Here is a 16,357-nt window from a genome sequence, read left to right as displayed (position 1 = left end):
TGTACTCTGTTCAGGAGATATGGGACTGATGCTTTTCCCACACAATTGCACGCATTCACTCAACTGCAAGAAATGCTCTAAGGCTTGGTGTTCTTCCTTCACAGCCTGTCTCCCTCCTGTCAGGGATGATTAATTGTGATTTGTACTTGTATGCCACAATAACTCAGCCTCCCCACAGTGCCACTAAACTAAGGGACAAGAAATCAAAATAGGACCTAGAGAGATAACATTTTGGTTTCAACTATAATAATACACTATAGAATATTATTCATCCTCTGAAACAATGAAACTCTAACACCCACAGCCACGTGACAGGAAGTAGAAGAAATCTCTTCAGTTCTCCTATACCATAGTAGAGATGCCAGTGTTTAAAACTATCTAGGGTATAGTTCAACATCACAAAAAGGATACAAAATTCCAGACACATAAAAACAGTATTTGAAGGGATGGAAATTTTAGTATGCTGATCTAACTATTACATAGCACATAGATCTACCCAATGTAACATATCCCATAAGTGAGCAAGTAAAAGCATATTAAAAAGTCCTAGAAGCTTGTTATAACTAACTTTTATAAACATCTTCAAAATAAAGACTAAAGCCTCTTACAACGATGACATAAAAATGCCTAGAATATTGTGCGTCATTCAATCTGCTACCTAACTCCTAGAAAAATCAGTCTTTTCTTGAAACCTGAAGGAAGTTGAAGAGCCAAACATCCAGAGAGAAATGGATTCTGTCTGTTTTCTAGCAGAATGCTGAGAATCCATTAACTAGGAACTCTCTCTTGCTGCATGCTAGGACTTTGCTGGGAAGAGCTGCCAGGAGGTCTGCAGAGCCACTATTATTCAGGCTTCGTGATCATCTATGATTCCCTTGAGAACACATACATACAAACACACACACACACACACACACACACACACACACACACACACACATCCCAGCAGCAGCAGCAGCAGCTATACCTGCTATCTTTGTATTATATCTCTGCAGGCTGCATTTGAAAACACCAGCTTCAGGTCATATTCCTTCATAGAATGATGTCTAACAAACCTCACAATGAAGAATGCTATCCTTCCTGCCATACGCTAGACCTCTATCTGGGCCACGTGGGCAGATGTCTTCTGGAGTCTGTTGTAGTGGATAAATATTTCCTCTCCTCCTTTGCTCTAGGCCAACCCTACTCAACTGCACAGCTTGCATTTCTGGCCAACTGTCATTGTTCCCAGGCATCTTTATCAGAAGGGTGGATTAACACTCATTTTTTTCACACTCAGTACATTTCCACTCCTACAGGTTTCCTTTCTACCCTCCTCTGCTCTCCTGATTCTATAAAATAATAAAACTCGTGTTTGCAGGGATCCTAAAGAGATCACCCAGTTTTAAAGATTCACCAGATATTGCCCTAGTGCTCTGCTGAGGGCTGGGGTTGATATAGTGCTAAGGAGTCAGTGCCTCTTTTTTCTTTCTGTTTACATGATCTCGGGAAATGAGTATAATCTTGACCGTTACCTTCAGTCTGAGCTGTTATCTATTCAGCTGCATAGAAACCAGTTAGGTTCAGAGTGAAGCACACAGATCTGTTTCCCACACATCACTGGGAAGGAACAACCCAGCTTAAGGGAATGCATTGGGAGACAACGATTCACCCTTTAACCCAGCTAGTGACTAATGCTTCCAAGACCAGGTTTTATTTATTCTAGATTATCAGCAGTGTAATTATTCTATTGTAAGCTACTCTAGGAGAAAAACATATAAGTAGCTTCTATCTATGGGAATGAATATGGCTGCATATTTACAGATACTTATTCTACTATCACACACATGTTCTCTGCTTTTCCTCCCACTGAAGGCTTCTGATGAAACTAAGCCAGGTCTTAATGCTGTGGCTTAGAAGATTCAAGTAGCTAGAGGGAGAGAATTCACAAAGCATCCTCTCTCTGGCATGAGTAAGATAGAATAATTTTTCTTTTGCTGCTGGGGCCGACATGCTTAATCTGAGTCTGACAGATGGAACCCAGAAGTAAGTATTGGGGAAGAAAGAAGAGGAACTACAGAATAAGAGAAATTCTTGGGGCTTCTGCATATTGGCTACAGATGCACATGCTTAGCTGTTCCACAGCTCCAGCTCAATTCAGTGAGAAGTTTGGCTCATCTATGAAAGACCCTTTATTAAGCAGCTTGATTACAGGCAGAAGCATACTGCTAGACAAATCATGGAATCATAAGTAGAAAGCCAATAGTTATACATGTAATTCCCTAATATAAATAGCATACACATATGTATCACCTAGGATTGTGCCAAGAGGCACATTCTTAATTAGAAAGTTGGCTTTGAAATTCCAACTCTTGTTTTGTTTTGTTTTTGTTTTGTGAAACAGAGCATCTTATAGCTGAGTCTGGCCTTTAACTTGCTATGTCATAGAATACTCCCTTGAACAACTGATACCTGCGATTACCTTCCAAGTGCTGGTCTAACAGGCATGTACCACTATATCAGATTTATAGAATATTTGAGAGAGACACTGGGGCATAGTGCCCATTAGGTAAGCATTTTGCAAACCAAACTGTACCTCTAACCTGCAATTCTGTATTCTGAACAGCTATCAGAATTTATGTGACATATGTCACATAACTTTGGATCATAATTGAATATAAAGCTTGCAAAATATGATGGAAAGACATCATCATGGATGTGGTCTATACAGCCTGCAACAAGAGTTATGAGAGCTAAGCAATAGAGACAGGAGAAGCCATGTCAGCTTTCAGGTTTCTCAGTTTTCTTCATCAATAAACGACAGTTCAATCTCTCACCTACCATATTCTATCACCTTGTGGTAAACAGCTGTGTGCAAACCTAGTTTACTACTCATACCCAAGCGAGGCGGTCTTAATTCTATGCAAATTTAAATCATTTTCTCTTCCCTATACTGCATTCTTATAGTAACTTAGTTAATGTTTGTTCTTAAAAGACTATGTGAGTTATCATCAATTACTCAAAACAGATCATAATAGTAGGGGGAAGAAAGAAAATAATGCAAGTTCTGGAGAAGAAAATCTGATGAAATGTGAATGACCATTATTTTGAAAATTATTTTGTAAATAAAAAAGAAAAATTATGGACAAGGAGTAAACTCTTGATGAATTACTCCTTCATAAAATCTAATGATTTTGCTCTTTAAGAAAAACATACTTATAAGTAAAAGACCAAAGAAAAAGGAAATTTATTTTCCAAATATTACTGTCAATAGGATTTCAAATAGAATATATAAATCTTTTCCAACTCAATCATAAGGCAACAATCCCAATAAAAACCAATTCAAACATTGTAAATAAATATCTTATGAAAATGGTATACAAATATCCCACAAATTGGTGTACGAGGTAATTCTACTTGTTAGGAAACTAAATGAGAACATTAATAAGGCACCACTGTATCATAAATATTAGAATGCACAAAATTGAAAGATTGATCACATGAAGTGTTGTTAAAATTGATTCCATAATGAAGGAGCTAAGGATATGACAGATACTTATAATCAATTATTCAAAACAGGCAAGGATTATATGCCATTGCAAGGCAGGACAGATCAGGAAGGAAGAATTATTTTTTAAAAACATAAAAACCCTTCTGGGTGATTATTGTTTTATTAATATAACTGTAGTGATTCTTTCTGATATATTCCTATCAAAAGAAGTAATCAACATGGTTAATTTAAATATATGCTATTTATGGTCACCTAATTGTCAGTTGTTTTCAAATACTATGCTGTCAATTAAAAGTTTCAGTTATAGGATCAATAATCATTGATATATGTAGGAAAATAAGAGGGAAAGCCTAAGCTGATATTTCTTAGAATACTTATGAAGGTAAATTTGGAAGATAGCAGCCATAGTAGCTTAAGTGCTGACAGTCATATTGCCACCAGGAACATGTTTAATAACATGTCTCCAGTATTATGGAGAAAAGCCTTCTCTAATCTATTATTAAAGGTTTTGACTTTATTGAACTTTTTACTTTTTATATGTTTAAGCTTCTCTGTTAATTTCTGATAACACTTCACCCTTAAATTATTTCCATTAAAATTTATGGTTTTTAAGAATAAAATCAAGAATTCTCAATTAACATATCACACATTTTATTCATGATAATAAATTTATCTTATGACTCAATCTTTTCATTCTAGCAAATACATTTTTATGTATATAATCTCTAGGTCATCCTGTATAAAATATTATATGTATATTTTGAACTGCCATCAACCCTGAAATGTTGACTGAAAATTATGATAAAATAGGAATGAGTTCTTATAAACAATCCTATTAGGTTCTTAGTGGCCTTCATAGAAAATTATTAAGAGTAAAAATAAAGAAATAAAAAAAATCAAAAAAATCAAAAAAGAAGAGGATGAAGAGGAGAAGGAGGAGGAGGAGGAGAAAATTCCAGATGAGTCATTTATTAAAATAGATCTATGGGAAAATTGATTAATTAAAATCAATCTATGGGAAAATCTCTAGTGATGCTATTATCAAATTTAGTCAATATAAAGCTTTTAAACTTTTCAAACTTTTGTGAACATTATGTGTATGTTAGTATATGTGTGCACATGAACATGTGAGAGAGTGTGTGTGTGTGTGTGTGTGTGTGTGTGTGTGTGTGTTTTCAAAAGCTAGAGGGCAAACTTTGGGGAACTGATTCTCTCCTTCTAACATTTAGATGCAGGGAATGGAACTCAAACAAGTGGGCTGAGTGTGCAGTATCCTCACCTGCTGGGCCATTACTTTGGCCCAAGATCTTTAGTATAAAACTGTAAAAATAAGAATGCTCTACTACATTTTCTCCAATGAATAAAATACTATATAAAATTTGAAATTAGAAGTAGAATTAGTAGAATCTTCAAACTTTTGATTTTTATAGTCAGAGTTGCTTTTTAAAAATTTTGTTCTCTTTTTCATAACCTCTCTATCCTGCACATACTCTCCATTTACCTGGTGACATTCTGTCCTCCATGTTTAGCAGGTATTGGATTCCTTTTTGTGTGCTTTCTTATACAATATTATTCTGCCTTCATATAATAAAACCTCCACATACTAATTTTCCTTGAAAGGGGAAATTTTAGGCCCATATTCTTTTTCTTCCAATTGGAAATATTGGTGTCAAAAGAATGAGTTGTTACTTCCAAATATTTTAGCACGAGTTAAGGAAGAAAGCATTTTGTTCAGTACTAAATGGTTCTGTAGCTATGTCTTGGGTGACATGACATAAAGTAAGAGGGTAGCTATGGTAGATGTCCTGCTGAACTTGGCTACTCTCCCTGAAATGGAGTTTCAGACATAGCCTTGCCTTTAGATAGGTATTGACAAAACAAATATCTATGCCCCAAGTGTAGAAATTGAATCCTTTTTTTTAACCTGTAAGTTGGCATAAAAAGTTATCCACAAGTGGGGAAATTGAAGAATCCCTTCCTGGTGTTTCCTCAGGCTTGATATGATTATGTGTAGAAGGACTATATCAAAAGACTTTGGGGTCTTGACCTAGAGTAAGCAGGGTCTGAGTTCCAAGACATGCTCTACTGCCAGTGCTCTCACCCTGTCAGATAAATTCCAGGATTGCATTTGTATTTTCAGGTTAGTATCCATGGTGGTTTAATATAAGTAAGTAAATAATATAAAGAAAAAGCTAAATGCAAATAACAAAACTAAAATCAAACTCCCTCTGCTAACTATGGGGTACACTCAAATGTGGAATCTGAACAGCGTTTAGGATGGGTTTTCCTATGGGGGAAAAATGCTTCCATTACCCATTTTCTGTCCTTGTGTGTGGAGACAGAGCGATAAGTGAATTCAATAGGACACTGTTATAATGGCTTGAAAAACAATAAGGAAAACAACACAATTCCATTAGAACCCACATCCCAGACTCCTATAGACCGCTTGTGATTATATTTAACCAGAAGACCCAGCATTTACTATTTTTATATGTTTTAAGTGAACATAATCAGAAGTTAACAAATAGCTCATTTGTTTCTGGTCTATTGCTAATAAAATACAATCTTCAGACACATTAAAATCATACTTTCATACTAGAATTTAAAAAATCCAAAGGTTTTACATAAACCTCTAATTATAGAGGAATATTTTAATATATTAAAAGGTACTCAAATGAAAATTATGGAGACTGATATTCAGTACAAGATTATTTTCACTGCTGAGAGCATGGACTATATGCATTGCTATGTAATGCTCTTCCAGGAAATAGGCACATTATTGCAGTTCATCCAAATTAACTCCTGTCTGTCATAAATAGCCTCACACACAATCAGATGAAGCCACAGGGGACTTCATGCAGTTCTTGACATTCTCTTCAAAGGACATCCTGTTATCTCCACAACACATCTAAAGACTTATATAATTTTCCTGATTACCAACTTGAAACGCTTTCCTCGTCTGTCATAATTTTGCTAAAGCTCATCATCAAAGCATTACACTGAGCAGTTTTTTAATTAAATATAGTCTAAGTTAGAGGTGAAATAAATCAATGCTACAAACTTTTGAGAAGTACTTTACATTGTGATTAGCTTGTAAATATAGTGTCTCAAAAAAACTGTGATCGTGTCTTGATTTTTAAATAAATGTTGAAAATTTGTGTGAAAATAATCACCAGTCATTTGAATTAGAATAACAATAACTAGTTTTGGGCAAATGGGCGAAAAAGTTATCTACTTAACTTTAATTACTACAAAGGTCAGCATAATCTATCTTCTGGCAACCATAATTGTTTTTCTCATTTTTTTTTTCTCAGTGATTTTTGTCCCATTTTGTTTTACAGGCCAGCAATGAAAAAATAGGTAATTCCTAGTTCTCAGTTTCCCATTTCTAACTTCTTAAAGGAAGAACCAAGTGATTCAAGTACTGTGTCATATTTTGAAATTTATGTTTACTATTTAAAATAAAACAGGCAAACTATGAAAACAAAATCTCTTCCTCCCATGGTAGCTGATTGAAGTTACTAGGTTTTGGATAAATATTATAAATTCTATGTCAACCTCCAACTCAAAGAAAACTCAACTTTAACTCTATTAAACTCATTTTAACCCCACTTTCAACATGTGGTGCCCCAAAAGTCTTATACAAATTCATGACCTACTAGTGTTTGCTTCTATTCCTACCTCATTGTGACTACATCAATATGGAGAGTGTGCATTAGTGTTCACCCAAACATTAATGCACACTCAAAGGATATAATAATTTTGCTCTACCAGTCTGTATCTCTACGTCAAGCTCATGAAGAAGGCTCATTTCCTTTTCTCAGGACAAAATGTGGTCAATTCAATTTATCAGCCAATACAACATATTTGAAATATTTCATAGGCAATTAAAGGCACAGAAAATTTTATAGCTCTTCTTTCACCCTATTCGACATGCGCATTGCCAGGGTTCTGCACTGGCACCTCTGTATCAGAACCCTCTGGGCTTCTCTGCTCTGTAGTCCACGGCACTTTTCGTTCTCACTCACGAGTCCTGGTTACCAAACCAAGCTGGCAAATGAAAAATAACTCAGCTGGGGTCATTTCACCCACCAGTGAGCTCTGTCTGTAGCTAATTCCTCCCTGAGGTTCCTTTCTCTCCACTAGCAAGTTCTTAAAGTCCTAACTCCAGGCTACAGCCTGATGCCCCTTGTCTGAGTTTTCAATTAAGACATGGAATACCATCGAAGAAATGGGCAGACTTGTCCAACAATGTCTCGCATTTCGTTCACAATTCAAATTCAGAGATGGCAAGACACTAGGGGAAAAAAGTGATTCATTAACCCTCATAACAGACCCAGGAGGTTTTGAAGACAGAAATGATGCCAGCAACAAGATTAGTTTGAATGGTTCCTCTGTTGGTTGTGTGCATTGGGAGCTGTCTGTGAAATCTGTATGGACTGACTAAACCCTATGGCTAACCTCATGGTGCAAATGTGCTGATCAAAGGCCCTCTGTCAGTATCTGATTAAGAGCCATGTAAGAGCACTGAAGACATTTCCTTCTGCTTAACAACTTTGATTACAGGGGTTCCCAGTGTGAGTGTTCCTGTAAGCAGTCAGCCAGGTCCCTGGGCTCCAGCTGTAGCTCTAGGGTTTCCCAACAGCAGAACTTCCTGTGGCTGAAGGCTTCAATTCATTCACAGCTTGTAAATCAGTAGCCTGTAAATCAACAGATTGAGCTACTACTGTTTAAAACACAGTTTCCTCAACAAGCTTCCTTCTGGTTTTGTTTTCATATATGCAAGGGCATGAAAAAAACAGTGTCCAAATTTTAACACCTGGTCCACCGGGGCTCAGCAGGAGAGGCAAGTTGCTTCAAGGCTTCATTTCTTGTTTCAGTGGAGCAAGTACTTAGTGGCTAAAGTCAAGATAGGATTTACTTAGAGAAGTGATAGAAGCTGATTTCAGGGAAATAGAAATTACTGATGCCGTACGTGTTTCAGCAACTTTGAATGTCTAACGGGAAATGTATAAAGCGGGGAAATGTATAAACGGGAAAAGCTAAAATCAACTTGAGTCTAGACCTTCGTATTTGTTTTGCTTTCCAAAAGGAAACATGTATAAATAAAATTATAAATTGATCTGACACATGTAATCCAACTATGTTGAACACTTTGCAGTGCAATGTCTCTTAAAGATGGATGGAGTCAGGATTGGTTAATTGCAAGAAATATCTGCTGGGAATGATGAATTATACACAATAAAGCATTAAAAATTTCACAGCTGAAAATGTGTCAAATGCAGACTTCACCCCTTCATCTATCACCATGGGGCATTCTGGATGACAGTAACAGATTTTACATAGTCTGTAAAATAAAGTAATTAGTTTCGATCATTACTGTTTTGTTTACTTGAGAACGCATAACTTTGTCAGATACATTCTGTAAATATGAATGTTGTGTCCAAAATCTAGATTAAGTGTTGACACTTAATATCAAGGAAAATTGTTATTTACATTTACACTGACCCCAAAGCTGAATATAGTAAAAAAAGGGGGGGGAGGGAGACTTAATCTATGTTCTTTTCTGAAACCGTGGATGATGGAGATATTCATTCTCTCTGCATGATTGTGCTTAGGCACTCAGAAAAGGGAAGGAAAGTCTGGACACAGTTCTTAAAGCTCATTCCTACCTTTAAACAGATATCCAACACAAGACCAATGCAACTCTCAGAAAATCATCTTTGTAAGCTAGAAATTCTCTTTTTCAAATAGAAAGATGAAGAACCTTGGTTCTATTTTTGTCTAAGAATGCCAAGACATACTCAGGTAGACATATACAACTTCAGCACAGCATTGTCCTACAGGGTAATGGTTTAGCTACCTATTATAGTTATCTAGAGAACTATCCAGGGAACAAAGAGAGAGCCAATGTCCCTGAGATGGCATGTCTTACTCACAGGTAAACTATATTAGTGTGAACAGTTTGGAGTTGAAAGAATTGAATGAGCCTAGTGTCTATGATGAAAGGAATAATTAAACTCTCCCAGAGATATGGAGAAAGAAAAGCACAGATATGGGAAATATTCTTCCGTTAGGATAGAGGACAAGACTGTAAATGGCATCTTTGTGTTCCCTTTGTTAAGGGAGCAGAAGTAGAATCAAATCCCAGGAAGCAGTTGCAGTGGGGCTTAACTTTGAATAGGCAGCATGAAAGTTGAGCCCTCACTATGTCTGCAGCTGATGGTAGTCGACCAACAGCCATACATTTCTATGTAACTCGACAAGTGAAAACACTATTTTTTTCTCCCATTTGTCTTCAATGTTAACATTTTAGCTGTCTCCCTGTGTACTCAAGTCCTCTTTATAACCTCTCCTTCCAAGTACTTACTAGTTTCTTTCTTTGTTCGACACTCCTACCCATTCAAAAATAACTTGAATTTCCATAATTATCATTTTTATTTATTGTCCAATCCATATGAAGTTCTTAAAATCAATATACATTTCTTCTTAATTTTGAGGAAAGTTTTGCTTATGAAAACACATTTTTATTGCTACTCTTTACTGCAACTTTTTCTTGCTTATGCCTCAAACACAGAACATATAGACCAGGTCCTCATCTATTCTTGCTCACTACAGGTGATTAAAAGCTCTTTTCTTACTGTCATTAAAAAATGTGCTTTATAATTTTTATACCTGTTCCTAACTGTGGTTTCTCTGACTGACTATACCAATCATCTCAAAGTTACTGTTAATAAATTAGCTGTCTTTTCGTCTTCATTGTCATAATGTACATTTTATCCCATATTCTGTTAAATATTACTGTTGAAAATAAACAATCAAAAATATAGAATGCCTTAGGTTTCTCATAATGTCTCACCCTAAACACCATGTCTCTGGCTTAATGTCCTGGGTAGATCGTACCAGTAACTTTCCATTCCAGTTCGTCACTGATTTGTAAAAGATAAATAAATTAATAGAGTAATTGTAGACTATTCTAAGAAATGCACTATCAGTAACCCAGCTCGGCTCTATTTTGCATGAGACACAGTTCAGTAATTGAATCAAAGACATAACATACATGATAGGATTCATTTCTCTTGATAATAAAAGCAAAATAGAGGACAATGAAAGAACCATTGCAAACCATTTTGGACTTTAATGTCTCATATCATACTAATCATTGCCATGATGTTTCCTAATGATGCCAAGCTAAATTTCAAAGGTAAAATAAATCTTACCTTCCTGTCACCTTGCTGGAAGTTTATAAATCCTGAAAAAGAAGTCTGAGTCTAAGAGTATCATGCTAAAGCCAAAGACATTTCTTGAAGTAAGAGAAGTATAAGAGTGATTAGAAATGGTACCTTTTCTTTGCAGAGATATGATTATTTTAAATATACAAATATTTGATAAGGAAGCTATATACTTACAAAGTGGGGCTTACAGAGTTATAAACTCACCAGGAAGGAAAGAGTGGATGGATAGGCACACTTACTTTGTGAGGATTCCCTCCTTTCTAGATAATATGAGAGTCGACAATTGAGATACCAAGATTTACTTAAACTGCATTAAATGGCTTCCTTAGGCTAACATTTTTTTTTATCCAAGGATCTTATCTGTATGGTCACTTAGAATGACACTATTGGTGCAGGTTGGTGATGCAAAGAATGGTGCAGGGTGATCTTTCAATGAACTATATAGACCAATAGCGAAATCCAGAGAGCTGCTTTGGACCTCTGTAGACTTCCCTACAGAGTGATCTTGGCTTATAGGTAATGGAAACGAATTCCAGGATTATATGGAATGCCTAGGAGGATTCCACACCTGGGAAAACAAGCTCAGACTTTGTGTTTGGCAATTTAGAGGGTAAGAGCTTAACGTGAAAAATAAGGTCATTGCCACAATTACCATTACATTCTCTGAGTTTTTCAAGTCAGCTTCCTGTTATTTGTTTTGATTCCATCACTAATGAAATAATTACAAGTGCAATTTTCTTGAAAACAGTAAGTCCTTTCTCATTTTATCTCAAAAACTTAGCCTAACTGGTTATATACTCAAAGTATCAGTGTGATTTAATAGACTGCAAATTTCCTTTCTTTTGATTCATTCACAGAAAACATCTCAATTTCACCACTTCACTCAATGTACAAAAGAGAATTCTTCACAATCAAAGAAATCAATATTCTCTACTCTATTGTTGCCAGGACATTGCCACAACTATTGCATCCTTCATCATTGCATCCTTTAAAATTAACTAACTTATTTACATCCCAAATGATACTCTCTCTTTCAGTTTCTCCTTCAAATATTCCCTCTCCCTATCTTTCTTCCCCTCGAAGAGGATGTGGCCCCCTCTGGATATGCCCCTACCCTTGTGCATCAAGTCTCTGCAGAATTAGGCACATCCTCTCCCACTGAGGCAGCTCTCTATTACATATATGCCAGGGGTCTCAACCCATTCCTTTTATGCTTTTTGGTTGGTAGTGCAGTCTCCGAGAGCTTCCAGGGATCCAGGTTAGTTGACACTGTTAGTCTTCCTGTAGGGTTCCCATTTTCTCAGGGCCTTCAATCCTTCCCCTAACTCTTTCATTAGGGTCTCTGACCTCTATCCAATGTTTGGCTGTTGGTATCTGCATGTACTTCAGTCAGTTGCTGGGTAGAGTTTCTCAGAGGACAGTTGTGCTAAGGTCCTGTCTATAAACATAAAAGAGAATCACTGATAGTGTCAGAGATTGGTGTCATCCCAGGGGCAAGCATATATATATATACATAATATATGTATATGTAATATAATATAATATATGTATATATACATACATATATATATATACATATATATATATATATATACAGTGTGTGTGTGTGTGTGTGTGTGTGTGTGTGTGTGTGTGTATAAAAATGGAGGCCAGAGGTTGACCTCAGGTACATTTCCAATCATCATTTGCCTTCTTGTTTTGAAACAGGGTCTCAGACTGAAACTGGAGCTGCTTGATTCAGCTAGACCAGCTAACAGCAGGCCCCAGGGATCTTCCTGGTCTTGTGTCTCAGGTTCTGGGATTACAGTCAGACACAATCACTACAGACTATTGGGCCAGTCCTGAAGCTGGAACTCAGGGCCTCATATTTGTTTAGGAAGTGCTGTACTTGCTCAGCTGTTACCTCAGATTCCTCGGATTTGTACAATTTTTAGAAAAAAAAAACCATTAAGTCTTCCATTCCATACTCAGACAATGTAATCAAACTTTACCTGAAATAAAGTTCTCTATGTCACTAAATAAGAACTATAAACAAATACATTTTCCTCAGTCTTATAATAATCTGTGTAATAAAAATTATCAGATTTTCAAAGTAGTTTCATATCAATAAATGCTTAGCTATTGTAGAAAACTTTCAAGTCTCACAACTCAATGTTATTAAAACCTTCATTAATTTCCCCAAACCAATAAAAATTCTACTATCATTTTCTTATATGCACATATATTCAGGTAATTAAATGCGCCAGCATAACACTCCTGATCATTAGGAAAAAGTATAATATTACATTATTTTGTTCAAGATCTTAAAAGCCTCATCAAACTACATAGGTAATAATAAAATAAACAAAGACAACAAATAACCAATTTTAATTCTGTGTAAGCTAAACAGAATTCAGAATCTCTGGATGATCAGCAAGCATTCCAAAACACTGAGCCTTCTCTCTAACATGCTGTTCTCATTTATTTTCTTATAACATCAGTTTTCGTGCTCTATACCATTTTGTTGTTGAACTGTTGATTGGTTTTGCTTTAATTTGTAGGAATATTTAGTTAAAATCAGACTCTCACACGTGTACATGTGTTTCCAAAATTTTGCTGTTTTTTTTTCTTTTGCTCATAACATCTATATAGAAGTCAAGTTGAATTTAATGAAATTTATTGTTTTACATGATTTCTGGACTTAGCACCATAATATTTCAAAATATTTTAATTATTTGAGGCTAATGTAAACTAATTAACAGCCAATTTTATTGTGTTAGGCCACTGAAACTCATTACTATTTATAGACTAAGTAATATTCAAAGGAGATTACCTCATTTCCCCATAATTATATGCCCTTCCACCAACCCCCTTCACTTTATTTCATATAACAACTTCCTCTTTGATTACAGCTAAATACAAATACAACCTAGTCAGTTAATATAATATCACATGTATGTATATTAGACAAGCAGTTGGTTACTCTTACATAAGGAAGACTATTTGACCCCTTCTCAGCATTCTCTAGTTCACAGTAGCTCTTTGTCTTGGGTTGGGTTCTTCTGAACATTTCCACCTTCTACATCAGCATGCTCATTGGTGTCAGCCTTGTTCATGAGTTTAATTCTGTTATACATTCTAATTACATGACACACTATTCTATGAATTTCTTCCACCATATTTGGGCTCAATTAAAAAGCAGTGCTTCAACATTTACATGAGAATTTTCTAATATGAGAATTCAAATACCAATATAAACATTTCACACATTTCATTGTCTAAAGGTCATTGATGAATCCATTTTTCCTGGTTGACAAACACAAAACTCCACCATGTTAATATTTGCACACATAAACCATTTGCTTTTAGTTATGCATGTATATATAACACAAGATTTCAAATATATTTCATTATTTACACTAATTTTGTATATTTGCTATTGTTCTTTAAATTTGGCTATAAAAATGAATATGGCCTATGGAAATGGCTTTGATTAAAAATAAACATGATTACACATTTGTTAGAAAGAGTTGTAGATTATATAACATTAAATTTCATTTACCCCTTAATATTTCCTTATTAGCAGAATAAATTAATACATAGCAATATTTACTCATGTAGTCACTGTCACTGTGTGTGTTTGTGTTATAATAGACATACTGAGTAGGTGTTGCCAAAATATATAAACTAAAACACCTGGGGATCTATAATGATTTTTCTATGTCCCTTATTAGTCTACAAATACTAATGAGTTTCAGTGGTCTCACACAATAAAATTGGCTGCTAATCACTGACTAACTCATTTACGTTCTAATTTATATTTAACAGAAAGAATTTGGTTTAATATACTAATATCTGCATGATGTCTAATGCAGAGAATGTCTTTTTTAAGGAAGTCATTGTGTTTGCAAAATTTAAATCTCATACAGAAGGTAAAAATTAATAAAAGTTGGGAAAACTGGGTCTAATTGGTCTGTTTCAGTGCTGTCATTAACATGAACCTGAGAGTAAATTCATTAATGTGTCAAAGTCACTTAGTGTGATTTAAAAGAAATGATTCAAATACTATCAAACACAATCATTTTTATATTAAAACTTTCATGTCATTTTTCAAAGTACATATTTAATTGCTGTTTGTGAATGATTGATTTCATAACATCAAAATAGTCACATACCTTTTAAATTCCTTACCTCAGTGCCTGCCTTCATTGAACCCACAGTGTACTTTCAGTTCATTGTGACTGAACTTGTTAATAGATAAGTCTATACTTAGTCCTGGTTTAAAATACTTCTAAGACAAAAGAGAGCTTATTGATAGCTTAAAATTTTATAAAGAAATTTACTCAATCTGAATATTTTCAGTTATATCACAAATGCAAACCTTGATAATTTTGACTTTTTGCCATAACATCGTTTACTAATTTTATTTATTTATGTTATTGGTTCTATGATTGAAGCACATGCTTTGGGCGAATCCAAGGACATTTAGAAATATTTACTTTTACCAGGACCAGGTTTGACATATTTTTTTCACTTGGCAAGAAATGGCATTTGGTAGTTACAAGAGGCTCACAATTCTCCTGCCTCTGCGGCAGAGTCCTGAGGGTAACTTGACAATTTGTTCGTCATACCCTGCAGAACCTAGTTCACTTGAGAAGAAAATAACGATCGTATATCACATATGATATATGGAGACTTAACATGTAACTTTTTCATGTAACTTCAAGAGTTCTTCCATCAAGGCACAGGAATGACATGAAATGAGGAATCCAAAGTCTAAATTACAAAAGGTCTAAATTACAAAAGTTCTCAGAAGATAATGCTGTTGTCAAGAAGAAACAAAAATCATTTTAGCCCTTATTCATTACATTAGGCTGAAAAAATGTGACAGAATTTTCTAAGTCTCATACACTAATTTTTCAATTAATTAATTTAATTTCACTTAAAGGCAATTCCTTTGTTCTAAAGTATTGTTGTTGATTAAGTAAAACTTATTATTGAAAGACAAATAACTTCCTGGTTGCTACCCACGCGGAGAGCTCGTAGGCAGCACCCCACAAGCAAACTTGAGCCTCGGGACCACAGGTAAGACAAACCTTCCTGCTCCAAGTGACCTGCCTGGTGAACTCAGGACACACAGAGGCAAAATTCCTCTAGGACCCGACACTTCCAGTATTTAGCGGGAGTCCCAAACCCACGGATACCTGCCTGCAGCAGCTCTCTGCTGCCAAACATCGTGGGAGAGAGCCCTCACCGCCTGGACAGGTGGGCACTCCTGAGACAGCAGAGCAGAAGAGACCACCAACACTGCCCACCCCTGCCCACATCCCTTGCCCAAGAGGAAACTGTATACGGCCTCTGGGTTCCCTTGGATAAGGGCACAGCAGCACCAGGTCCCCTGCATATGAGATACCACCAGAACCTGAAGGGACCAACCAGATAAACAGTTCTCTGCACCCAAATCCTGTGGGAGGGAGAGCTAAACCTTCAGAGAGGCAGACACGCCTGGGAAACCAGAAGAGACTGCACTCTGCACAAATTACTGATTCCAGAGGAAAACACCAAACGCCATCTGGAACCCTGGTGCACTGAAGCTCCCGGAAAGGGCAGCGAAGATCTTCCTGGATGCTGCGGCCACGGAGAGCTCATTAGC

The sequence above is a fragment of the Rattus norvegicus genome, chromosome 11 (genome assembly GCF_036323735.1).
Source record: "Rattus norvegicus strain BN/NHsdMcwi chromosome 11, GRCr8, whole genome shotgun sequence".
In the NCBI taxonomy this organism is placed as follows: domain Eukaryota; kingdom Metazoa; phylum Chordata; class Mammalia; order Rodentia; family Muridae; genus Rattus; species Rattus norvegicus.
This window is presented reverse-complemented; position numbering follows the sequence as displayed.